Source organism: Octopus bimaculoides, chromosome 2, assembly GCF_046866305.1.
Source record: "Octopus bimaculoides isolate indiv1 chromosome 2, ASM4686630v1, whole genome shotgun sequence".
In the NCBI taxonomy this organism is placed as follows: Eukaryota; Metazoa; Mollusca; class Cephalopoda; order Octopoda; family Octopodidae; genus Octopus; species Octopus bimaculoides.
In genome coordinates, this window is record NC_142929.1 from 59,541,699 (window position 1) to 59,569,471 (window position 27,773).

The window sequence follows — 27,773 nt, forward strand, 5'->3', positions numbered from 1 at the left end:
TACTTATTTTCTTGATATTTTGGTTATTTCCGTTCATCACTGTTTTGTGTGCTACGTTGCATATAAACAGCAACACACACCTACGTTTCTACTGAGAAAGGCCTGAAGAGTCATCGATTCACTTCCCTGCTGATCTGACTGCCAGAAATGCAACGTGTCCAGAAATGGGATTTATTTTATAAGGATTTGCTTCAATATATAGGTTGATTTTCTTTCTAAGTGTTTCTACCTATTAACATGTGAGTGCGCGCGCATACATACATATATACATACATACATTATATATATATATATATATATATATATATATATATATATATATATATATATATCTAAAAGAATGAGATAAAGAAACCAATGGCATAAGTAAATTTATATTTTATGTAGAATGTCATACAGCTGTTTCAGGGAAAATTCAATGTATCCCTTCATCGGAGACGGTAATAGTATAAGATAAAGATTATTACATCTGTATGAGGAGATTTGCAGTAAGAAATGAAAGCGATGCGGAGAAGAAAAAACAAAGAAAAACAAGTACTTGGAGTATAGTTCCATTCCAACAGTAAATATCCATGTATAGAATCGACTCCATTACCCTTCATAACCTTTATATATATATTAGTGACAGAAGTAGCATTAATGCCGACAGGTAATACTTATCCCCATTTAAACGTGAATGTTCTGTTTGAACAAACTATACTGCGGCAGCAGATGCCACGAGAGAAACTCTCATTTGGGGTTTTGGTGCAAAATACACGCTTGTTTACATCGCAGGTGGGGAAATAAATCTCTGCCATCTCCAGCGCTGAGGTCACCAGATCATGTAGTTTCGACTTTTCTTGATTTCGTCAATGATGGACGTTCGACCACTAGAAAAAGTAGCAACTCAGAAGAAACTTTACCTCCCCGCCAACGAAACAAACAAGAGTGCATTTTACACCAAAAGCACCAAAGCATCTACCACGTAAAGTTTATTTATCCACACATATAAATGGGGACATATGTGTGTGTATATATATATTTATATATATATAAATAACACGCGAACTACTTCGTCCCTACTTTCAAGTTCGTGCCTCACAGCGTTCATACACACACAATTTTTCTCGTCTAGCCGTAAAGCCTTTTCTGTTTGTTTTCCTGTCTTGTTTTTTGTCCGCCACTACATTCCTCCATGGCAAGATTTAATTTGTGTATACAAATTTAATTTGCGGTCCATGGGAAGAGCCGTTTTAACGATGCGTCCTGCCCAGCTCTTCGAAACGCCGGTGTTAAAACGGGGGTAGCTGATGAAGTAGAATGTTCTCTATGTGGCTTGTGTGTTTTCTCGCCTACGTTTTGTTTGCAATGTCCTGTACCCAGATATGCACCTATACATACAGGTGGATGTCGGTATGCACATACCTGTACGTATATATGCATATACTCATTTACTATTTGTTTATATATATATATATATATATATGTGGAAATACAGAGAGATTTTTTGAAGTGATGTACATATATTGTATATTTAGAATAATTAGGTAGCCAGTGTGTTGGATGGTTATATATATATTTCTAGGTATTTACATCTTATTTACAATTTTAGCGCTTTCTTCCGTTATCGAAATTTTTCTTTTTTTTTTTCTTTTTGATAAATCCGATAACGGAAGAAAGCGCTAAAAATATAATTAAGATGCAAATAAATAAATAAAAATATATATATAACCATCCAACATTCTGACTACCTTGTTATTGTATATATATATATATATATATATATATATATATATATTTATTTCGAAACGTCTAGATAGAATAGAGACAGCTGATGAAGGGATATTCCAAGGGGCTTTCCGTTTTCCTATGTGTTCGTTCCGTTGTCTGTAGTTCATTGTTCTAACGTCCTGTACCCTGATATGCATATATATACACATGTAGATGTAAGTATGTACATATATGTGTGTATACATGTATATATATTCTTTGTATTATATATATATATATATATATATATATATATATTTATACATACATACATACATGTGTGTGTATGTATGTATGTAAATATATGGGTGCAGGCGTGACTGTGTGGTAAGAAGCTTGCTTCCCAATCACATAGTTCTGGGTTCAGTCCCACTGCGTGGCACCTTGGGCAAGTTTCTTCTGCTATAGCCTCGGGCCGACCAAAGCGTTGTGAATGGATTTGGTAGATTTGGTAGGCGGAAACTGAAAGCAGTGTATCGTGTGTGTGTGTGTGTGTGTGTGTGTGTGTGTGTGTGTGTTTATATAAGAACTCGTGGCGTAGATCAACACAAAAGGCAGAGTATAAGTACAGAAGCGAAAAATTATACGACATGGAATTCAATTATAAGTGGCCTATACTCCGCGTTGGAGAGTTAAAGGCAAGAAAGAAGAAGCTATGTTACACGTACGATCAGCGACGCCAGTCGTTGAAACTTTTTTTGGAAGAAACATGAGCCGAAGATGAATTTCATGGCTAAAGTGATGAATATGAACTTTTAATGTTACTGTCGATTTAGAAAGTGAATGTTTTGATAATGATCCTGAAAAGATGGAAATTTTACTAACTCTACCCAAGACTGTAACAGGATCAATATTTCTATTATTGTGAGGCGGTGAGCTGGCAGAATCGTTAGCACGCCGGGTGAAATGCTTAGCGGTATTTCGTTTGCCGTTACGTTCTGAGTTCAAATTCCGCCGAGGTCGACTTTGCCTTTCATCCTTTCGGGGTCGATAAATTAAGTACCAGTTACGCACTGGGGTCGATGTAATCGACTTAATCCGTTCGTCTGTTCTTGTTTGTTCCCTCTATGTTTAGCCCCTTGTGGGCAATAACGAAATAGGTATTTCGTTTGCCGTTATGCTCTGAGTTCAAATTCCGCTGAGGTCGACTTTGCCTTTCATCGTTTCGGGGTCGATTAAATAAGTACCAGTTATGCACTGGGGTAGATGTAATCGACTTAACCCCTTTGTTTGTCCTTGTCTGTCCCCTCTATGTTTAGCCCCCTGTGGGAAATAAATATTTCAATCATCATCTACAAAATCAGAGAAATTACAAGATTCTTCCGCAAATCTTTTAAAAATATCTTAGAAGGCTATGTTCAAAATGGCACATGAAAATATTTCGTAACTAGTTACGAATGCAACAGTCTTCTACCTTCGATTTAGGAAAATAAGATTGTCTACATCGAAAATTTTCATTACTTAAATTCAAAACTGACAATTTTGATCCTAGAAAATAAGAAGCTCCCATCATATCGATGGGATCAATAAAATTTGGTGAACAAAATCACGGCAGCCAATAATCGCCTCTACTTATACAAAAAGCGTTTCTTCTTTCATCATTAACGAGTGAAACCAACAGCACAAATTTTTTTTTAAACTCCAGGAGACGTTTATTCTACGCATAAAAAGAGAAAAAAATTTGAAGTTGTCTGCTCTCATAGTAGACGAGAAAAGTTTGGCAGAGTTTCCAACCAATACACACACACACACACACACACACACACACACACACACACAAACATTTAAAAATGCATATATGGTTACATATGTTAAACATATCAAATATCCACTCACATACTAAATGCTTTCGTGGGATTAGAACTCATGTCTCTGGAGCAGGTAGTCTAACTTATTCGCTTGTCCATATTTATACATGTTCGTATCTTGAGTGTGAGTATATTTCTTTGTAAAGATATTAGATCGTTTTTTTTTCTTCTTTCAAGTGCACCTGTTGACTCTACAGCTAGTGAGACAGACGCATATACTCAAGAAACTCTCCTCAGACACCTTCGAGCTGAGAAACTTCTCTAGCTGAGAAACTTGATGCAGCTGTTAAAGCAGCTGAGCTAGAAAAGCAAAAAATATATTATTTGACAGCGGGGCGGGAGTTCCGAGAAACCTCAAAATAGAACCTGATATCTTTGAAGCAACCACCCTATAGAATATGCAAGAGCATTTTCTGCTGTGGGACATTTTGTAATTAAACCTGACTGAGCGGCCATAATATCGATCCACTTGTTTTAAAAATAATATACAAATACATTCTAATAACATTTTGTTATGGTCATTAAATTTCAAATGTAGTGGAGGGATATTAAGATAATATTTACCAAATATATACTTATGTCACTAATACTATCGATCACCATTGTTTCCTTATATCTTATAAAAGTCCAGTGTAATGAGAAAATGTTCGTGTTTCCGTTAAATTTCAAATGTAATGAAATAAATATTTCTGAAATATATATTCTTACCACCAATGCTATTTCACATTTACCACTCACAGAACAAAATGTATTATATGACTTGTATTTAAATAATTATCCTCTCTTTCTTTATGCAGTGTATTTTATTTGAAAATATTAACATAAACTGTTATATATACTCCTCAAGGAAACTCGATTTTGTCCGAGAATTCCAGAACGAACATGTTCAGTATGAGAAAGCCTAATACGTGCGTGTGTGTGTGTGTGCACTCGCATATGTGTGTATGGTAATTAGACATATAGGAGCCTCCCAAAATGCATTTTAATTAGCCTAATCGAGGCATTTGTCAGCTGTCAGTATTCTGTAATAGATTAGAAATTAGATGGACTATGACCCATGTAATGTCTATATCAAATATGTAAACGGAATGTATGACTATCGAATAAAGGAAATAAAGAAAATATGCGTATATTTAGCGTACAGTGATCCTCCGGGACATATGTATGTTGCTGAAACTACCTGTTTCGTCCGTAAGTGTAAAAACAAGATCCCGTTAAGCCTTGCCTTAAATTGTAGTCGACCTCGAGGATTGAATATAAAGTGCTCACTGACTGCAAAATAAACTAAGGGAAGGTGTTCATATACAACCGAAAAACTTTCGTTTCATTGAGATAGTGAAAGCATCTCTATGGTTTTAGCGATTTGTGGCAACTAGACAAACATGAATTTCACAAGACACCGAGGAATGTATTCTCTGAGAGTTTCCTACAACTGCTTAGAAATACGGAGAAGCTATGACCAATATAAGTGTGAAATAAATGAACAGGAAGAATAAGTATATTATATAGAAGAGGAATATTCTTTTTCTGATGATTGTCTAAGACTAGAAACGAGTCTTTTCTATCTAAAGACACATGGCCGTTTTGTTTACACTTAACAGAGAGGTTAAATTTGCATGTTCATTTAAAATGCGATACCTTAAATTTCATCAGATCAATAGGTGTGGCAGTATGTGGTAAGAAGCTTGCTTTCCAACCACAGGGTTCCAGTTGCAGTCCCACTGCGTGACACCTTGAACAAGTGTCTTCTACTAAAGCCTCGAGCCGAACAAAGCCTTGTGAGTGGATTTGGGACACGGAAACATACATACATACACACATACATACGTACATACATACTGTTGTGTCGACGCCCCCAAGCGAAGAAGTTGGTTCGACCAAAACATATAAATAGAAGTAGTCTGACCGTGGTAGGAGTTGACTGACAGTTGAGTAGCCGTCGTGTAGCGGTTGAGTAGAGATCATCCGAAGGTGCTAGATAGCAGTAGTTTGAGACATAACACATACATACATACATATAGTCAACAGATGTGATCCAGATATTTTCGGTACAGAGAGCTTTTATATTTAATTTGTTTATTCTTATAATTGCCTTCATACATACATACATACAAAGCTCCGTGATGATAGTAACATCGATCATCAAAGCAGTTTATCATGGACCAACAGCCGGATTACTACCTCCCACTTTGATGGGTATGCGTTTGCAATCCAGGAACAGGAAATATCAACCAAGTACCTGATGCACAAAAGGGATAGAGATGTTAGTAAAGCCGTAAAGTGTGACAACCGATGCAGATTTTGTGGAGTTCACACTGAAGATATCACCCACATCATAAGCAGTTGTCCGAAAATGTCATCACGATATTATCTACCGATGAGACATGACGTTGTAGCTAGGACACTCTATAATGAAATCAGTCGGAAGGATAATCCCGAGGACAAAGAAATAAGAACTTTGAAATAAGAAATTTGTCCCCCACCATCTCTTGAAAACTAGTTTTGGTGTGTTTACATTCCGTAAATTGGTGGTTCGGCAAAAGAGAACGATAGAATAAGTACCTGGATTAAAAAAAAGAAAGTACGGGGGTCGATTCGTCCGAGAAAAATTCTTCAAGGAGGTGCCCAGCAGTCTAATGAGGGAAACAAGTAAAAGATAAGAGGTAAAAGATACATAGTATGTATATAGAAATAGCGAGAATATAGTTATGCCGATTATGAACATCATAAATTAGACTGAGAGACGTTCTCTCTCTCTCTTACAAAGGCATAATATATATATATGGAGAATGGAGAAACAAACACAAGAAGAAGCAAGTCCATTGGGCTAGTTGGCCATTGATTTAATTATGTGGAGATTATATAATGAGTCATTTACGATCGTTTCGATGTGCCAAATGATTTGGCAGATCTCTTCAGAATGTTGAGAAGTATGTTAATATATATATATATATATATATATATATATATTGGTTCCAAATTTTGGCACAAGGCCAGCAATTCTGGGGAAAAGAGGTTGTCAATTACATCGGCCTCAGTACTCAACTAGTACTTATTTTATCTACCTCGATAGGATGAAAGGTAAAGTCGACCTCCGCAGAATTTGAACTCAGAACATAAAAACGGACGAAATGCAGCTAAGCAATTGGCTCGGCGCTTTAACGATTCTGCTGTCTCATCGCCTTAACCAATACACACACACACACACACACACACACACACACACACACACACACACATACACACACACAAACATTTAAAAATGCATATATGGTTACATATATTAAACATATCAAATATCCACTCACATACTAAATGCTTTCGTGGGATTAGAACTCATGTCTCTGGAGCAGGTAGTCTAACTTATTCGCTTGTCCATATTTATACATGTTCGTATCTTGAGTGTGAGTATATTTCTTTGTAAACATGATTAAATATAGAAAATCATATATCGGGCAGAAAATTATGCGCAATTTTGTTTGTAGAAAAATAAATTTAAAATGAAATTGAATTAAAAAAGAATATTTACGAAAAAATATTCGCATTAAGATTTTGATTGATAATTTCTATTTTTAGTTCAGATTTGATAATGAAGAGTTTATAAATTTCAGAACTCATTTAGATAATTAAAAAATTCATTAAAATCAATTTGCATTATACAGTTATTTATATATATGTGTGTGCGTGTGTTTGCATGTATATGTATATATACGAATATATACGTGTATGTGTATATATATATATGTATATATATATATATATATATATGTATGTGTGTGTGTACATATAGTTTGTTTATATTTTTGTGTGAAGCGTAAAAATATTAATGTGTGTGTGTGTGTGTGTATATATATATACACATACCAAACGTACCTATACATACATATATACCCATCTATTTGTTTATGTATTTATTTATCTATTTCTCTCTCTATATATATATCCATATATATACTCACACACACACACACACATACATATACACACATGTATGTATATGCATAAAAACATGCATATAAATGTATCCATCCATCCATGTATACATACATATAAAAATATGCATTCATCCATGACGGCCGTCCACTCGTGATCGGGGAAGACTGTTGCTGACCTTCAAGAACATTGTGCTCTCTAAGACTAACTTATATTTTGCACTTGCGGCTCCGTTGGTGGCTAATGAGCTCTGCTCTTCACAAGCATACACGACTGCAAATATTGTAAACCAAGCTTTCCCCATACACTACACCAGCAGTGCGCTTTCGAGCAGCACGCTTAAGTTCTTCATGCAGAATAAGTGCTCTCTCAAAAGTGTCGACCCCATACATCATATATACACACATATATAAATACATACATACATACATACATACATATATATATATATATATGTATATATACTGTATAAAGGTTAACGCGTGCGTTCTGTCGTGATACAAACAATATATGAGTATATGCATATATATGTACATGTATGTACATACCTTCATCTACATGTACACATAGATACATAACTGGGTACATGACGTGGCAAAAGAACATGGACAAAATAATAAACAAGGTACAACAAACAAGCAGGCCACATAGAAACATCTCCTTCAGCAGCTGCCACCATTAAAACACCGGCGTTTAGAAACGCCGGTGTTTTAATGGTGGCAGCTGATGAAGGATATGTTCTCTATGTAGCCTGCTTGTTTGTTGTACCTTGTTTATTATTTTGTCCATGTTCTTTTGCCACGTCATGTACCCAGTTATGTATCTATGTGCATGTAGATGAAGGTATGTACATACATGTACATATATATGCATATACTCATATATTGTTTATATGTATATATGCATACATACATATATATACATACATATATACATATACATACATATACATATATACATACATACATATACATACATATATACATATACATACATATACATATATACATACATACATATACATAATACAAATAATATGTGAGTATATGCATATGTACGTACATATATATACATACCTACATCTACATGTATATATAGATGCATATCTGTGTACAGGACATCACAAAAAAAAAACGTGGACAAAATGAAAAACAGAACATAAACAGAGCACAGAAAACAAACAGGCCACATAGAGAATATTTCCTTCATCAGCTGCCCCTATTCTAAACGAAGCGTCTCGAAGAATATATATATATATATATATATATATATATATATATATATATATATATATAGGAGAATATACAAATAATAACAACAGACGAGGACAGGTGGTGTAAATAACAAAAGGATATATTAGTATGACGCTCGGGAATACGGAAAGTCTTTGACGTTTCGAGCTACGCTCTTCAACAGAAAGAATACGGAGACAAGGAGAAGAGCACGTAGAAAAAAAATTGAATAGTGTTCAGTCAACGGTCAATATATATATTAGTTGATGGTGCGATAAAAGTGCGACAAATTACCATAGAAACTTGGGGCTCAGTTTTCTGCTCTATTAACCTTCCGTGCTGGTATAAGCTATCAATGAAGCATCAGTATGGATGAAGGTATTTAGTAGAAATAAAAACCACATGTAGTTTAAAGAAATTTTAAAGTTTAAAGATATTTTATTACGAACATTTCAGTAATCAATAATCAAAAATTAAATCGGTTACCAATCACATCTTCAGACGATACATCAAAATATTTAACTTTCGTGCTGACCTGACTCTACTTAGTGTGAAGTGTTAAAATACTAATTATATATTATTAGTTTCTATGTACTTTTCGCAATTACAGTTGCATGGAACACTGCACTGGATATTCCAAATGCATGTGGATATTTAACCAGAACGAATCACCAAGGGACATTTTAGTGCATTAAGTTAAGGAGCAGTAACGTACGTGGAGCTCTAAAAAGAACAGCAGTAGTCCTACATCTATTTGTACACACAGGATACAGTTATATATATATGTGTGTGTGTGTGTGTGTGTGTGTATATATATACATACAGGGTAGCCCAAAAGTAGGTTTACAGTTATCAAGGAGGCACTTTTAATTTCTTTTAAAACATTTTATTACATTTAAATTTCTATCTTACAATTAACTAAATTAACATAGAATAATGGTTTCATATTTTTTTTATAATTAAGATCTAAACTGCTAATATATGAATGCGAAGGAGATAGTTGAATAACTTTAAACCTACTTTTGGGCCACCTTGTATATATGTATATATTTATACGTAAACGTCGAACAATGAGAATGAGTGGATAAATATTCTTTATTTTTGGCATGAGGCTACCATTGATTTCCTATAAAGAAAGCCCTTAACAATCATCACACCTATCACATGGAACACCGGCGTTCGTTTCCATTTGTGTTTTAATCCCAAATGGAGACGAACACCAACCTTCCATGTGATAGGTTTGAATAATTGTTAAGAGCTTCTTTAGCATGAAACCAATAGTAGCATCAACTTACATAGAAAGTACACCCACCCACCCATATATATATGTACTCGATCAGGGATGATATGAAACTTGATTATGGTTTCAAATTATGGCACGATGCCAGCAATCTCGGACGAGAGGATAAGTCGATTACATTGACCCCGGTGATCAACTGGTACTTATTTTATCGATTCCGAAAGGATGAAAGACAAAGTCGACCTCGGCGGTATTTGAACTCAGAATGTAATATCAGACAAAACGCCGCTAAGCATTTTTCCTTGGCGTGCTAACGATTCTTCCAGCTCACCGCCTTACCAAGAACTAAATAATAACAACACCGACAACCACGACGTCAGCAATTGAACAATGAATAAAGACAATCACTGAGAACAAAGAATCCAAACCGATACACACCAACTGTCAAGTCTGTGTGATAGATCATATGTTAAGTTTGGGTGATCTGACAGTTTTGTTTGGTGTATAAGCAGGAATTAGGTTGGACAAATAACATCAAATTGCCAAAACTGATTCCAATTGCTTTACATAGAAAATATATAGCAGAATGAGGCAAAAGAAAAAGTAATAAATATCAAAAATGCCAAATAGTTTTTCGTTTTTTGTTTGTCTTTTGAGCGTGTGGCTGTTGTTGTTGAAGAGATTTAGTCAGCTTTTGTTGAACATTGTCATATAGATTTTATATATCTGATCAAACATTTAAATAGTGAACCAGTGAAGGAACGTCAATTTGTTCGTAGCACATGCTAGAAAAAACAGCTAGCTCTCCCTCAAAATATGCTCTGTTGTCTCTAAGAATGCATATAAGAGAGTGTAGTTTTTGACCAGTGTTTTTTCCAGCCTTTCTATTCATTGTATTATCTTTTCTTTTACTAATTCACCAACACAATTCCTGATCACATTTACGAAAAAAAAAGTCTTCTACACAACAAAAATTATTTCATAAAATTAACAGTTTTACATTAGTTTCAAATTTTGGCACAGAGACTGCAGGTTTTGCAGAGGGGGTAAGTCGATTAAATCGACCCCGGTGTTCAACTGGTACTTATTTCTTCGACCCTGAAAGGATGAAAGGCAAAATCGACCCCGGTGGATTTTAAACTCTGGATGTAAAGACGGACGAAATGTCGCTAAGCATTTCACACGGCGTCCTAACGATTCTGCCAGCTCGTCACCTTGACAGTCTTATATTAGCCTAACATTATATACACTTAAATCAATATTCGGGAAGACAGAGCAAATAATATTTATGTAATCCCTCGTTTATCGCGGGTGTTACGCTCCAAAACCTCCCACAGAAATAATTAAGATCTAAAAAAAAAAACTATAAATATCTACCGCAGAAACCCGCGATATACTGAGGAGTTCGCGATATGAATTTACATGTATTAGCCAAAAAAATCCGCGATGTACCAAGTGCGCAATAGGGGAACCGCGATATGGAGAAGGATTATCGTACTTCGAAAATAGGCACAAGGCCATGAATTTCGCGGGAAGTGGTTATTAGATCGAATCATTTCAAGTACTTGACTGTATGATTCCGGAGAGATGAAATACAAAGTTAACTTCATCGTGATTTGAACTCAGAACCAGATGTTTTGCCAATCCACCACCATAATTGCACAAATCACAATGATTAATTTATTTTCAACCGAAAATAATTTACCACTGGAATCCTCAAATTTCCGACTAGAACCCTAATAATGGTTTCAAATTTCTGCGCAAAGCCTGTCATTTTGGTGGGGAGGGATAATCGATTACATCGACCCCAGTGATCCGAAAAGATGAAAGACAAAGTTGGTATCGGCAGATTTGAACTCAGAGCATAAAGACGGACGAAATGCCTTGAAGTATTTTGTCCAGCGTGCTGACGTTTCTGCCAGCTCACCGCCAAATTAGATTCGTAATACTTTCGGTTTTAAACACAATACTATAACCGGGTGGAGGCGCAATGGCCCAGTGGTTAGGGCAGCGGACTCGCGGTCATAGGATCGCGCTTTCGATTCCCAGACCGGGCGTTGTGAGTGTTTATTGAGCGAAAACACCTAAAGCTCCACGAGGCTCCGGCAGGGGATGTTGGAGAACCCTGCTGTACTCTTTCACCACAACTTTCTCTCACTTTTACTTCCTGTTTCTGTTGTGCCTGTAATTCAAAGGGCCAGCCTTGTCACACTGTGTCACGCTGAATACCCCCGAGAACTACGTTAAGGGTACACGTGTCTGTGGAGTGCTCAGCCACTTGCACGTTAATTTCACGAGCAGGCTGTTCGGTTGATCGGATCAACTGGAACCCTCGACGTCGTAATCGACGGAGTGCCTACAGCAACAACTATAACTGGACAGTAAAAAGAAGAGATGGCCTTGACGAGAATTGAACAGTGGTCTGTTCAATTAAATCTACCCGGCATTAAACAACAGTAACAAATCTTAATTGAGATTGTAGATAATTTATATTGTATTTTCTCTTTCCCGCTTCTACTCAATGTTTACGATCCCTCTTTTGCAGTCACAAACAACCTAGGACTACATTATACGATATGGACTTCTTTTTAAGCCAGTAGCGTATAATCTGATGAAGATTTAGCTGCTATTGCTATATGCTAATGTTGTTGTTGTTTACTCGTAATTGTATGCAGAACTACATTATAGAATTTGTTCTTCCCGTTTCCAGACAGTAAGGTGTGCTTTGATGAAGACTGGGTGCTATTTCTCGCAGGTTGCCAGAAAAAAAAGAAAAAAAAATGAAATGGTCACGGTTGGACAACCGTTGATTTTAGACCTGCTCCATCAGGAATGACTTGATGGTGATGGGTATGATGGAGGTGGTGATGGGTTAAAAAAAAAACGCCAACAAAAACAGTTGCAGCAGTTGAGATAAATGAAATGCATGCAACAGATCAAAAGTACAAACTCACTCTCTGAGCAGCCCATTCGCCCTGTTCTGTGCCAACTCGACACCCATCCCTGCGTTGTTTCTGTCTATATTTCGCAGACATAATGGTAGATCAATGAATGACCAGACCAAATAAGCCATCAGCAGAGAAATCCATTGAACAATATCGGTAAAAACAGACAACAAAAGATTCCTTCATCACCACCACCAATACCTCCGTCGCCATCCTCCCCACGACATAACTACATTCATTATTATACAGCCACTATCATCACCATCACCACTATCGCCAACCCCAACACCTCAAGCTATACGACATCACTCCCACCACAACACCACCATCAGCAACAACATCACACTTCTATATAACCCTCCACCCACCAGCATTCTCCATTGCCACTGTTACACATTTATTAGACATGCTTATTGGTTTTAATATATTGGCAAAACATTTTTTTAAAACTAAAATCAAAATTTCAACGTTTTGTTGAAGTAACCTTACTCCCTCTTTTCATCCCCATGTTTGTCTCCCCCTCCTCACCCTTTCTCTTTGTCTCTGCGTTTCTCTTTTTGCAAATTATTGCTGTTTTGACTTTTCTATCCACATCTCACATCCACGTTTTAATGTGGATGCTATTGGTTGTTGTGGAGGCGCAATGGCCCAGTGGTTAGGGCAGCGGACTCGCGGTCATAGGATCGCGGTTTCGATTCCCAAACTGGGCGTTGCGAGTGTTTATTGAGCGAAAACACCTAAAGCTCCACCAGGCTCCGGCAGGGGGTGGTGGCGAACCCTGCTGTACTCTTTCACCACAACTTTCTCTCACTCTTACTTCCTGTTTCTGTTGTGCCTGTAATTCAAAGGGTCGGCCTTGTCACACTGTGTCACGCTGAATATCCCCAAGAACTACATTAAGGGTACACGTGTCTGTGGAGTGCTCAGCCACTTGCACGTTAATTTCACAAGCAGGCTGTTCCGTTGTCGGATCAACTGGAACCCTCGACGGAGTGTCAACAATACGCTATTGGTTGTTATTGTTGTTGTCTAGTTGTTGTTTAGCTCCACTTCAGCACTAATGGCAACAACGTTAGCTGTATTTGATGTTGTTGTTGTTTCTGCTGTTGCTGTTTAACCCAAGATCAACCCTGATTAAGCAGTTGTGGTTACCCTTGTAGGTTGTGTTTGATGGTGCTTTTGTTGTCGTTGTTGTTGCTGTTGTTAAGCCCTCAAACCAACAAGAAAACACAAACGCAACAACTAAGGCTAAAACTGCGGAAACAATAAAACTCAATATGTGTGGACATGTGTCTTTGTGTGAAGTAAAGCGTGTGTGTATATGTGGTCATGTGTTTCAGTCTCTATTTGCGTATGTGGTTGTCTGTTCATATACCCTGTGTACCTACCCGTCTGTATGTAGACCTGTTTGTTTACATATACATACATGTGCAGAGATGTGCACCCATACATACAAACATGGTACATAGCAGCAAAACACACACACGCGCGCGCACGCGCACACACACACACACACACACACTGACATGCACACACAAGGAGACAGAGGTACAAACGTACATATACACACATGCACACACATACATAAAAAACACACAAACACAGGAATAAAACTCAAACTGTACAGAAACAATTTCCATCAGCTTCACTGTTGTGAATAAAAACAACAGAGAGTTGATGGAATATTTGAATCGTGTAAATAATAAAACTGATATAGACTGGGGAAGGGTTTAAGTATTTCATGATCAAATTCCGAAAGATAGTTCCTTGATAAAGACGTCGTCACACATCTACAAAAGAATTCGAGAAAATTTTCCATCTAGCGTGGGGATTTTCAAAAAGATTTTTTTAAAAGCGACAAATTGCTTTTAGATAAATTATTTTCTGGAAACATTCATTCAAGAGAGATCCGGAACATTCAGGTTTATCTAAGATCAAGGCGAGTGACCTTTCCTTTACTTTCTCCGATAAACATGGCTGTGCTGAGATTGGGGATGTGTGAATGTGTGTGGTCTGGGGAGAGCTTGGAAACAAAATCGTTCAATGATCACAAGTCACTTGACATAGATGTAGTAGCTATTAGAGACACAAAGATTTCTAGAGTGCACACACTAGCACCCATTTTCAATGACTATGTGATATTCTCAACTCGTGCTCTGCCAGGATTGGGTGATGTAGTAGCAGTGCTATTCCGGAACTCCTTAGATCTCAAATGACGGACAGCAAGTTGGTGATCCTTGAGGTAAACGGCAGAGAAGGTCGCGCCTTTAGCCCGGAGGTTGTTTATACCCCGACAGATGTTGGAAGGCCAGGTTTCTTCAGACGTCTAAAAGCATTTATGGGGACATCCTGATCACTATTGCTAGTTGGGAATCGGAATTGCATTTTGGACGCATGGAATAATTGTGTAGGGCTAGTGCATAAAAGAAACGGGTGCAAAAGTCAGGTACCACATGAAATTCCCTTATGCGCCATTGTAGACATGGGGAAACCACCGCAGGTCGTCTGAATTGTATCTGGGTAAAGTATTTGTTTGGCCAGTGGATGAGGATAGCGTAGGAGGAACCCCACACATTCTGGTTATCCCGACCGCCAGATGCACCTTAGCAGGCGCCTCTCAACTTCTCCGGTTTACAAACGAAAGTTCAGAGTAGGCCATTCACAAAGGTCATCATCGTCACATGCACCCACCTTCCAACAAATTTATGGGAGGAGGCAGAACTTCCCTCTCCACTCTCTCCTTTTCTACTGGAACTTGACAAAGTCGATGAGGGCTTGCCTGAAGATGAAAGTATCTGTCTTCAGTCCTTTTAATCTTGTCCGCCACACTATCTCCTTCGCCATAGCCACCAGACAGCGGATAACTGCCTTTCCTTCCCGGTCAAAGGAAGGCGGCGGGGCGATCTTCATGATGGACTCGGCTGATAACTAGATCTGTCCTACACGTGATAACTGCTGTTCGACAAAGCTCCACGTGTCAGTAATGTACGGACACTGGACGAGCACCCTGCACACACCTCGGAGAGGTCCGTCTGATAGCACTTCCGTGTCTGTCGAGCTTTCTTGGCCTACGCTTGATCCAGGACTGTAGCTCCGTTAACGAAACGAGTTGCAGAAAATCCTACTTGTCAAACGGCGACCGCACCTGTTCACCGTTAAGAAAGTGCTGGAGATGTTGTAGCCTCAACGCAATCGTTTCTACTGAAGATACAAAACCTGAAATTTGGAGAGGGGATTAAGTCGATTACATCGACCCCAGTGTGTAACTGGTACTTATTTAATTGACCCTGAAAGGATGCAAGGCAAAGTCGACCTCGGCGGAATTTGAACTCAGAACATATAGACGGACGAAATACCGTTTAGCATTTCACCCGACGTGCTAACAATTCTGCCAGCTTGCCACCTTAATAATAATAATAATAATAATAATAATAATAATAATAATAATAATAATAATAATAATAATAATAATAAGCTTTTTGTTGTAGTCCGCTATAGTGCACCCATCCTGAAATGGACACAAGCGGAGACTAACCAACTCGATCGCACTACCCGAAAGACAATGACAATGCATCCACCCTAAGGCAAATATACACAGACTCTACATGAAAAGTGGTAAAGGTGGGCGTGGGCTGATTAGCATACGGAAGTGCATCAACAGTAAAAGAAGAAACATGGCAGAATATTTGGTAAACAGCAAACAAGACCTGCTACAGTATGCTGCTAGTGCAGAAGTAGTTAAAATGGATTTGAGAGTGCTCATGAATTACGATCAAGAACAGCCAACGAGAGAGAAGAGACCCTACTCCGTATGGAATTACATGGTCAGTTTCACCGTGAAACCAACAAATTAAAAGACCAGGAACCATCATGGAGGTGGCTCAACAAGGGTGACCTAAAAAGGAATACTGAAAGCCTAATCATCGCTGCCCAGGACCCGACGTTGAATACCAACTCAGTGATAAAGAATATATACCGCACAAGTGCATCAGACCTCTGCAGAATGTGTGGGAAGAGGGTCGAAAGTATGAGTCACATTTTTAGTGCTTGTGAAAGTCTTGCACAGAAAGAGTACAAGCGTAGACACGACAAGGTAGCCCAAAATCTCCACTGGCTACTATGCCATAGGTATGGATACGAGGTTATGGGTGCTTGGTACCAACATACACCAGAAAAGGTAATGGACGAAAAGGGGAAGGCAAAAATCCTCTGGGGTTTTGATTTCCAGGACGACAAGATGTTAGAGCACGGAAGGCCGGATATAGTAACCTTTAGGAAGGATAAAAAAGAGTTCCTAATATATGACGTGGCAGTGCCAGGAGATCAACATATCATGAAAGAAAAGGTTGATAAATATGGGGACCTGAGAATTGAGATCGCTAAGATGTGGCAGCTACGAGAGTCAAACATAAAGGTTGTCCCTATTGTCATCGGAGCATTGGGTTCAACACTACCCAAGCTGAAAAAAAAAAAAAAATTGAAACCTAAGAAATATCCTACGATCAAGATGTATCGCAAAAGTTGGCATTACTTGGAACTGCACGCATATTGCGTCAAGTACTGTCTGCCTGAGGTCCTCGTTGTGACTTGACAAATAGTACAAACCCCCAGTAGACACAATATCTTCAATCAACAACATGACGATATTGTATACTGTGCGACGTCTATAATAATAACAATACAGGCAGTGGCTCTCATGGCTTCTGATCTTAACTGATTGCAAGTGTTATCATGTACATTGTTTTGTCTTGGTACAAAAAGATGGGCTACAGCAAATATTCTGCTTAATACCACAGATTTGCTTGTCAGTTGTTTGACCTTAACCTGCTGAACATGTCCCTTAGTGACTGATGATATGTGCATCACTGATCACGAGCAGAAGTAGTGGGGAGCGCCGTAGTTATATGTTGAGAGGAATTCTTTGGGGTTTGAATAATTCACCTCTGGAAACATGGGTGTTTCGTTCAGTATCCTTAAACAACCCTTATTCAAGGACTATTTGAGAGGGATGGGCTACTCAACCTGAAGAGAATTCTAACTGGGCCCCACCTGCGAGGTCATGTGCTGTTAATCTTGATATGAGATCACCATGTCACGCACATATGGTTGTAATGCATGTGCCTGGTGTACCCTTATCAGACGGGTAGTCATGATGGGTATAACAGGCTTCGTATATTTTACCTCAGTGTCACTTTGATGGCATGCACTGCTCTCTCACTCAATAATAATAATAATTGCTGCTGTTGTTACTATTATTATCATCATCGTCATTATCATTAGGGTGTTTGATGATATTGCCTCGGTGCCTGACCAAATGTTGTACAGTAACGTATTGAAATACCCTGACAAGTAAGTTCATACACTACACTGAGATACATTACACAGCCATGATTAATATATAGGCATTGGTGCAAAAGCGCAACACTTAGGCTTTAGCAAGTTTTTAGCTCTTAGCATTTTAACCTATGGACTATAAATGATTAATTACGTGGAAAGAGTAACTCAAGTACAGTCAGTTGCCACAGTAAGAAAATCAAATTTCATTTTGCATCAAGGTTGTCTGGTTTAGATATGACATAATCTATAGTAAGGTTAGGCTAATGTCATGTGAACAACAAGGATTGAAAGGACTGAAACGGACAAATAAGAGAAGATATATTCATACACATACACGTACATATGTATATCTGTATAGAGGAGGCGTGGCTGTGTGGTAAGAAGCTTACTTCTCAACCACCTTTTTTCCGGGCAAGTGTCTTCTATTATAGCCACGGACCGACCAAAGCCTTGTGAGTGGATTTGGTAGACGGAAACTAAAAAAAGCCTGTCGAATATGTGTGCGTGTGTGTGTGTGTGTGTGTGTGTGTGTGTGTGTGTGTGTGTGTGTGTCTGTCTGTCCCTAACTCCCACCACTGCTTGATAACCGGTGTTGGATTGTTTACGTCTCCGTAACTTAGCAGTCCGGCAAAATAAGCCGATAGAATAGGTACTAGGCTTACAAAAAAATAAATTCTGGGCTCGTCTGCTTCGACTAAAAACCCTTTAAGGCGGTGCTCCAGCATGGCCACATTAAAATTTACTGAACCAAGTCAATGAATAAACGTAAAAAGAATATATACATGCATACACACACGTACTTTATTGTGAGAAAGAGTACCTAAAGAGACCGGTGATTCTCTACACCGATAAGAATTGTATATATAGCTAAACGTAAACAGTAAGTTAACACGTCGTGGAGGGTTGGGTTTCCTACAAACGGACTAAAACGTTCAGAGTTGAGATAAAGGTAATTAAAAAGAAAACAGGCAGAAATATATCGTCGCAACACCCGTCGTAGACAGGTGTTGCGCAAACGATTCATTTATAGTGATCAACTGTGTGCTGTATATTTGTCCACTCGATCCATGAAATCGAAATTGCTTGTACAGGTACTCGTTGTACTATACATTGGATGTCGAAATGATCGCAGGGCAACGTTTTGCCCAAGAACATAACGCATTGGACAGTCTCGGTCTCTCTCTCGCTGTGTGTGTGTGTGTGTGTGTGTGTGTGTGTGTGTGTATGTATATATAAAAATATGTGGCTCTTATTCGGTAGCCATGATAAAACTCCGGGTTTCGGGTGCCGGGGTGGGAGCTCACGCCAATATCACTTCAGTTTTCCGGCCATTGAAAATTCCTGTAGGCAGGTATTTTCAAATGAATAAGTGTCACATATTTTGACAGATAAATTCCTCTATTTACATAATATCGAGGTCTCTTTCTTTCTTTTGCTGTCCTTTCTATCTATCTATCTATATATATATATATATATATATATATATATATGTGTGTGTGTGTGTGTGTGTGTTGTGTCTGGAGAGAGTCATTCTCTTTTAGTCCCTTATTATTTATCACACACACACACCAGTAAAGTTTCCATTCATTTACTTTATTTTTCTAGAAAAATAAATAAGTGGAAATTTTACCAGTGAGTGTGTTAAATTATAAGGCACTAAAAGAGAATGACTCTCCTCAGACACAGCAGAATATGCTTTTAACACACGAACTCACATAAAGAATCTTGCAAACCAAATCTAAAAACAATATCTATCTATCTATCTATCTATATATATATATATATATATATATATATATATATATATATATCTATATATATATATATACATATATATATATATATATGTGTGTGTGTGTGTGTGTGTGTGTGTGTGTGTGTAGCGAGTAGTAAATATATATATAAAGCGAGTAGCCACATCAAAGTGACAGTTGAATGTTACTACTAGTTTAACCACAGGCGGATTCTCCACCAGCTGGTTTTCAGTGCAAGTTCTGCACCATTTATATACAAATTCATCGGTAGCAGGGGGAGCGAAATCCTTCTCCCCTCCAGCAGCTAACAGGATCGCGGGACTGGCCCAGTTTCGAGTTATTTGGCTCATCCTCAGCCGGGTGCACCTGCGCAGTGGAGTGATAGCTAAGATCCGCTTCTGCCAGCGATATATTGTAAGCAAAGTGGCCATCGGTCACTAATTTACAACAAGCAAAATAGCTATCTATAAAATCCCAAGAAAAGATAGAATAGTAACGTATACTAAACAGTAAAGGGAGTAGCCACATCAAAGTGACAGTTGAAGGTTACTACTAGTTTAACCCCAGCTGGTTTTCGATGCAAGCTCTGCACCTTTTACATACAATGCATCGCTAGCGGGGAGAGCAAACCCCTACTGCCCTCCAGCAGAAGCGATGCATGGTATACAAAAGGGTGCAGAGCTTGCACAGAAAACCAGCTGGCGGAGAGCCCGTCTGGGTTTAAACTAGTAGTAACATTCAATTGCCACTTTGATGTGGCTACTCACCTTACTGTTTAGTATACGTTACTACTCTATCTCTTCTTGAGATTTTATAACTAACTGTGTGCGTGTGTGTGTGTGTGAAATATAAGAAGTTAAGGCTTTTTTAATCATATCCCTAACTTCCGCGTTTGCTCAATATGTTGAAGTAGAGGGCTGCATGACACCATACAAACATTGATATTTGAAATACATTTTGTTTACGCTCGATCGGAATTTGAGTGGATGCCGAAGAAAAACGTTAGAAAATGAATCACACATGCTTCTATTCATTGCCACGCGGAAAAGGTGTTTTATTGTCTGCTTTTCACGTGCAAAAGCATGTCATATTTACGTATCTCCAGTATTATTTGGAACAAAAAAAAAAAACCATATAAGTAAGGGGAACAGCACTTGCTGATAAATTATTAGCGTTAATGGATAAATGAATGTTTTTTTTTTATTGACTCTTTTTCACAGCATTGCAAATTCAGTGTATTAGAAATATAAAAATTTAACCAGTTGGTCGTTGAAAATTCTTTTATAAATATCAATGGAAATCTCTGCCAGATTTCACCATCTCTGATCTTTTGTTGAATAATCCAAAAGCTTTCACAAAATCTTACTTTTCTTCGAGAAATAAAGATCGCATCATCTGAATACATTAAAGCAAAGGTCGCTGGTTTTATAATGGACCAATATTCTTATAAATGTAAATACTATGTTCCCTTAAACTCCAGACATATTTTGATAATGAAGTCGTTATAAGCCTGTCTGAGATTTTGAATGCATAAGTTCCAAGATTGTTTTAGAAGAATTTTCAATAATCTCTACATAGCTTTTTGTTTCGCTGTTATTTTATTTGCATGAGAGACGTTAGATTTGATAAACTTCATGCTATAGAATGATTACTACCATAGACAGAGAAGAACGATATTAGAGTTGTTACAATTGACTACAAGAAACGAGGTTCACATATGCTTGTGCTTAAAAGATTTTTTTATGCTAACTATAGTAGCAGCGAAGGCAACTTTAACGTTATTCTTTGCTAAACATCTTGTGATGAATATGGTCAGTGGAGAAATACCTAATAAGGTTTAGGTGAATCTTGGCACAATTATATTGGACATTAAAACTACAAGAGGGAGCATTACGTATAGTATTTTATTTCTATTTTGTATGTTAGAATATTAGTACTACCTTTATATAATTATTTTTGTCTTTGTCGTCAGTCTTTAATACAACTTTTTAGTAGTAAGTTAAAGGATTCTTGTCATAGATTAAGCTTGGTATGGATCTTTTATTATCATTAGCTACGTTTTCTTAGGATTATTGGAAGACAGTTGGAATACATCAATATACAGTTATTTTTATTATTTGTATTTATTGGTGACTAAATCTAGCGATACATCGTATGGACATTCATACTTTGCAAAATGGATAGTGCCATCACAGAAAAGTCCAAAGTCTGTGAAGTGGAATCTCTTTCAAAGTAAGCCACATTCACAAATCTCATTCCCATCGAACGAACCCTTGGCAACATCACAGAATACCGAACGGCTACGTTTCAACCGAAAGAGAGTTATCATAAAATAACTAAGAATATCAACATCTGAATCACTAACCAAAATAAAACTTTTACCAAATCCTAAAACTTTCTGAAGAAGGTATTTAGCTATAAACTGATAGAATTGTACCGATCTGCATAAATGTACAAAGCTTCTTATCTACATTATTGAACACCTCGATGACAGGTAAAATACTATTCTGTAAGAGACTAGAAGAGGACATTTTAATGTTAACAAATTTAATTGACTAAAACATGTTACACCTTTTTCAGATACATGAAACTGAATTTGAAAAACAGAAAATAATCGCTTGTATCTTTAAATGTAATATCGTACATGTAATAAAGACATATACCAATCTCCTTTTACATCTCTCTCTCTCTCTCTCTCTCTCTCTCTCTCTCCCAATATATATGTGTGTGAGTGTGTGTGTGTGTGTGTGTGTGTGTGTGTGTGTGTGTGTGTGTGTGTGTGTGTGTGTGTAGTTATTTTGGGTAACATTCTCGCAAAAACCTTTCAACTTAAAGCTGATGTGGGTACAGAAACGTACGTCGTGCTGTATCATTCAAGCCTTTTGACTTCCATCCTCGTGTTATATAACATATATAACACGAGGATGGATGTGTATATATATATATATATATATATGAGAGAGATAGAGAGGGGGGTATACACACATACATATAAAAATACAGAGAGAGGGGAAGAGGGAAGAATATGTACGTATGTATATGCAAATTTATCGTTTCTTCAGATAAGTCACTTCATTCCTGGCAAAAGGTAAAAGAAAGAAATGACATATTAGGAATGAGGTTTCTCTCTTCTGTTTGTGTTGCATGGAATGGTAAGTAGAGAAACCTATAGATAATGAATAAATGGAACAGGAAGGGGTAGGTGAACTGAGGATAAAATAAATACAAAGGTAAGAGGTAGGAATGACATTATAGGTAAGGCAATAGATCAGAATGGTGAACTTTACTTACTTGGGATGATTGCGAGAAAGCCACGTCTTTTACGTAATAAACACATAAGTTATTTTTATCTCTTTGATAAGAGCAGAATAATCAGTTGCTATAGGAAATAAATTGGCGCTTGTCACCTGTAGAATTCTTGATAAACCTGCAATAAAATGATGTTATATTAATTTTATGATACGTTGGCGTTATGTTTCAAAATTTAATCCACAGTTAGGTCGATGTTACTTTTGTTATTCATCTCTGTTACGTTAGATACATAAATGTTTTGCATGGCTATGTGCGTAAGAAGCTCGTATAACAACGGCGTAGTTTCGGGTTCAGTCCTACTGAACGTCACCTTGAGCAAGTATATTCTACGAGGTATTAGTCGGCTCGGAGGTATAGTAAAGTAGCTCCGTGCTGACTAATGGCTTGTGAGTGAATTTGGTAGACGGAAACTATGTGAAAACCCGTCGTGCGTGCGTGCTTCTCCTCCACACACTGTCTGAAAGTCAATGTTGGTTTGTTGACGTCCCTGTGACTTAGCTTTCGGATAGAATTAGTTTTCTTTTCTTTTTTTCAGTCATTTGACTGCGGCCATGCTGAAGCACCGTGTTTAGTCGAATAAATCGACTCCAAGACTTATTCTTTGCAAGCCTAGTACTTATTCTATAGGTCTATTTTGCTGAACCGCTAAGTTGCGGAGACGTTAACACACCAATATCGGTTGTCAAGCGATGGTGGGGGAACAAACAAAGACACACAAACACACACACACATATACGATGGGCTTCTTTCAGTTTCCATCTACCAAATCCACTCACGCGGCTATAGTTGAAGACACTTGCCCAAGGTGCCACGCAGTGGGACTGAACTTGGAACCATGTGGTAGGGAAGCAAGTTTCTTACCACACAGCCACGCCTGCGCCAAATAGATACTAAATTTTAAAAGGTAAGTACTTGGATCAATTTGTTTGACTAAAACCCTTCGACATGGTCCTCCAGCATGGCCGTAGTACAACGGCTGAAACTAGTCGAAGACAAAAGATTACTTAGATATTACATTAGATACAAATGACATTAGTAAATTAAATGTTACATTAATTATTTAGATATTGCATGATATACTACAGTAGTTGAATATTACACTGCTTTGGTATTACATCCGTAATAAAGTAGCGAGTTGGCTGAATTGTTAGCATAGCGGACAAAATGCTGAGCAGCACTTCTTCCATCTTTACCTTCTGAGTTCAAATTCCACCGGGGTCGATAAAATAAGTAACAGTTGAGCACTGAGGTCGAAGTCGGTGCAATTGACTTCCCTCCTCCTCTGGTTATGTTAGCCTTGTGCCAAAGTTTGAGACTGATATTACATTAGTAATATGTTATGATAAACGTTATATTGTAAATTATGAGACATTATTTAGATGCTGCATATGTTAGTTGGATGTCACATTAGTTAGGTTGTTGGCACTCCGTCGCTTACGACGTCGAGGGTTCCAGTTGATCCGATCAACGGAACAGCCTGCTTGTGAAATTAACGTGCAAGTGGGGATATTCAGCGTGACACAGTGTGACAAGGCTGACCCTTTGAATTACAGGCACAACAGAAACAGGAAGTAAGAGAAAGTTGTGGTGAAAGAGTACAGCAGGGTTCGCCACCATCCCCTACCGGAGCTTTAGGTGTTTTCGCTCAATAAACACTCACAATGCCCAGTCTGGGAATCGAAACCGCGATCCTATGACCACGCGTCCGCTACCCTAACCACTGGGCCATAGCGCCTCCAGATTAGTTAGGTAGATGGTACATTACTTATATTACAATAATTAGTTAAACATTACATTTGGCATATTCATTCATCTCTTAGAAAAAAATGCATGATTTCAATTTTACCCCCCCCCCCCCCCAATGGAATTGATCATGTCTTGTAGTGACTAACATCACTATTTATTGAAGAATTTCGATCTACAGACTGGTTAATATAAATTATTTTCCATATAAGAATTTGTCATAACACCAAATTGACAATAAACTAATAAACCTTTTAATCATATGCACAGGACCTGAAATATTTTAGGGGAAGAGGACAGTCTATTACATTGACCCCAGTGCTCAGCTGGTACTTACTTTATCCTGAAGGATGAAAGGCAAGGTCAACCGTGGTAGAATTTGAACTTAGGACGTGATACCGCTAAGCGTTTTATCTGGTATGCTAATGATTCTGCTAGCTTACCGCCTTATCATAAATTAAGGATAACACTTTATTTCATTCATCAACACTAAAACTTCATTATTAATGGTTGCATTTCTTACATAAACTTGTGTGTGTGTGTGGTGCATGTGTATGTATGTGAAAGAGAGAGGTAGAGAGAGAGGGAGTGAATATTGAAATATCGTCTATTTTTGCACTGAGTTTTATTGAACAAATTATCCTGCTTATGATACTGGAATAGATGAAAATGCGACATATGTTTTTAGCTTTCTCTTTTCTAAAACAATCATATTTTGATGTGCTTAGGAATATTTATGCTTATCTCTCTCTCTCTCTCTCTCTCTCTCTCTCTCTCTCTCTCTCTCTCTATATATATATATATATATATATATATATATATATATATATATATATATATATATATATATATATATATATATATATATATATTAGACTGCTTCTCTGCAGCAATCATTTGAATAATCGGAAGCGTGAAACTCAGAACTGTGATTCGGGAAACAATAACACGAACGCGCGCATGCATGTACGTACACACACACAGATAGATAGATAGATAGATAGATAAATAGATAGATAGATAGATAGATAGATAGATAGATAGATAGATAGGTAGATAGATAGGTAGATAGATAGGTAGATAGATAGATAGATAGATACATACATACATACACGTATGTATGTTTAACTGCATGTACAACAGTAAAGAAACAAAAGAGAGGAGAAAACAACTTCACAAAACTGCTTCACAAAGTGCAACACTGAGTTTCACAAGCTTGAAAAGTTAATCAAATGAATTTATATGCACATGAACAACAAATTAATGAAATTGAATAAAAAAAAAAACCCATTGTATATTCACATTGATTGTAGAAATCCGTACAACGATATTAAACATGACATTCTAAGTTTTTCCGCAAAGTTCACCATCTATTCTCTTAACTCAGAAACTAAGGAAATAGATACCGTTTGAGAGATAGACAACAGGGGTGAATTTAAAGTTTTTACGACATCCCTAGGGACCACAAACAAAATTTTTGTTAATAAAGCAATTTGTAGGTTGATAAATTCAACCAAAATTTAGTTAAGTGTAGCATGTGAAAATATCTTAGGGACTATTAGTCTTAGCAATAAACAAACAACTAATTAACCATTATGGGATAGCAGCACTGCTATTAATAATTGGTTTCATAGTATTAGTAAAAATCTGTTATGTAAATTTACTCAGTTTGGTATAATTGAATTTCTATCACTTGCTAACTGAATCTTTGTTTGAAAAGCATTAGTTTTCACCAATAATCATATTTCAAACACTAAAACTGATATCAAAACGATCACGCATTAAGAAAACCATTGATTTCTTGTGATAATGATGCTAATTCTTTTATTGTAGCAAAGGGTAGCCAAGACTCCGCAGAAATTTGTGAGATTATTGGTATTTATATTTTATGTTTTTTTATGTAAGTTTAATTTGCAATGTGGCTTGCATCGACATGATAGACTTATTATCATACAGAAGATGAATAGTTAAATTAATGTAGAATTAGAAAAAAATGGCACAAATTTGTATACACTTGATTTTATAAATTTTGCCTTTTATTTCAAAACAAATAAATTCTCAGCCAAATGAAACGTTAATATATACATCACTTCAAACCACCCACTCGCCAATTAATATTAATGATTTAGTGAAGATATTAGTAAACTGCTATATATGTGAGCTAGATAGATAGACAGAGGGGAGAGAGAGAGAGAGAGAGAGAGAGAGAGAGAGAGAGACAGACAGACAGACAGAGAAAATCGCCAGACATGGGGTTTCAACTTGATTTCGGACCCTCAGTGACAAATTCCCTATACATTCTGAGCAAAGCTGAAAATACTTGTTTCAATGAAGAAATCGTTAAACAATATAGTTCATATAAAAGTAGGCCAGGCGAGACTTAAATTAATTTACACATTGAAACAGTCTTGGATTTAGATATCAGCGAATATGATATCTATAATGTGCGTACTGATGTGAAATGGGACAAGCTGTAACATTTTGTTCAAAAAAACAAAACAAAAAAAAAAGCAGCATTATGAACAAAGCCTTGTATTTTTTAATACAGAAGCTTTTTGTGGGTGTTTCTTGGAAAGAAAATATTACAGCCAGTGTTGTCTCACGTTTGTATACCCACAAAAGTTATATAGACCAGCAATTAACTTTTCATCATTACTGGAGAATCAGTAAAATATAAAACACGGAATCACAGCTTGGAAAGTTTCAACGTTGGCATGAGT

At 37.2% G+C, this 27,773-nt stretch overlaps 1 long non-coding RNA gene across 1 annotated transcript in view; it reads right to left on the reverse strand.

Moving 5' to 3' along the window:
- Positions 1-27,773, reverse strand: part of LOC149137081 (uncharacterized) — a 300,123-nt gene that overhangs the window by 205,087 nt on the left and 67,263 nt on the right. Inside the window, exon 2 of the long non-coding RNA XR_016237897.1 lies at positions 23,290-23,425. This is a non-coding gene — a long non-coding RNA (uncharacterized LOC149137081). The remainder of the gene's footprint in view (positions 1-23,289; positions 23,426-27,773) is intronic.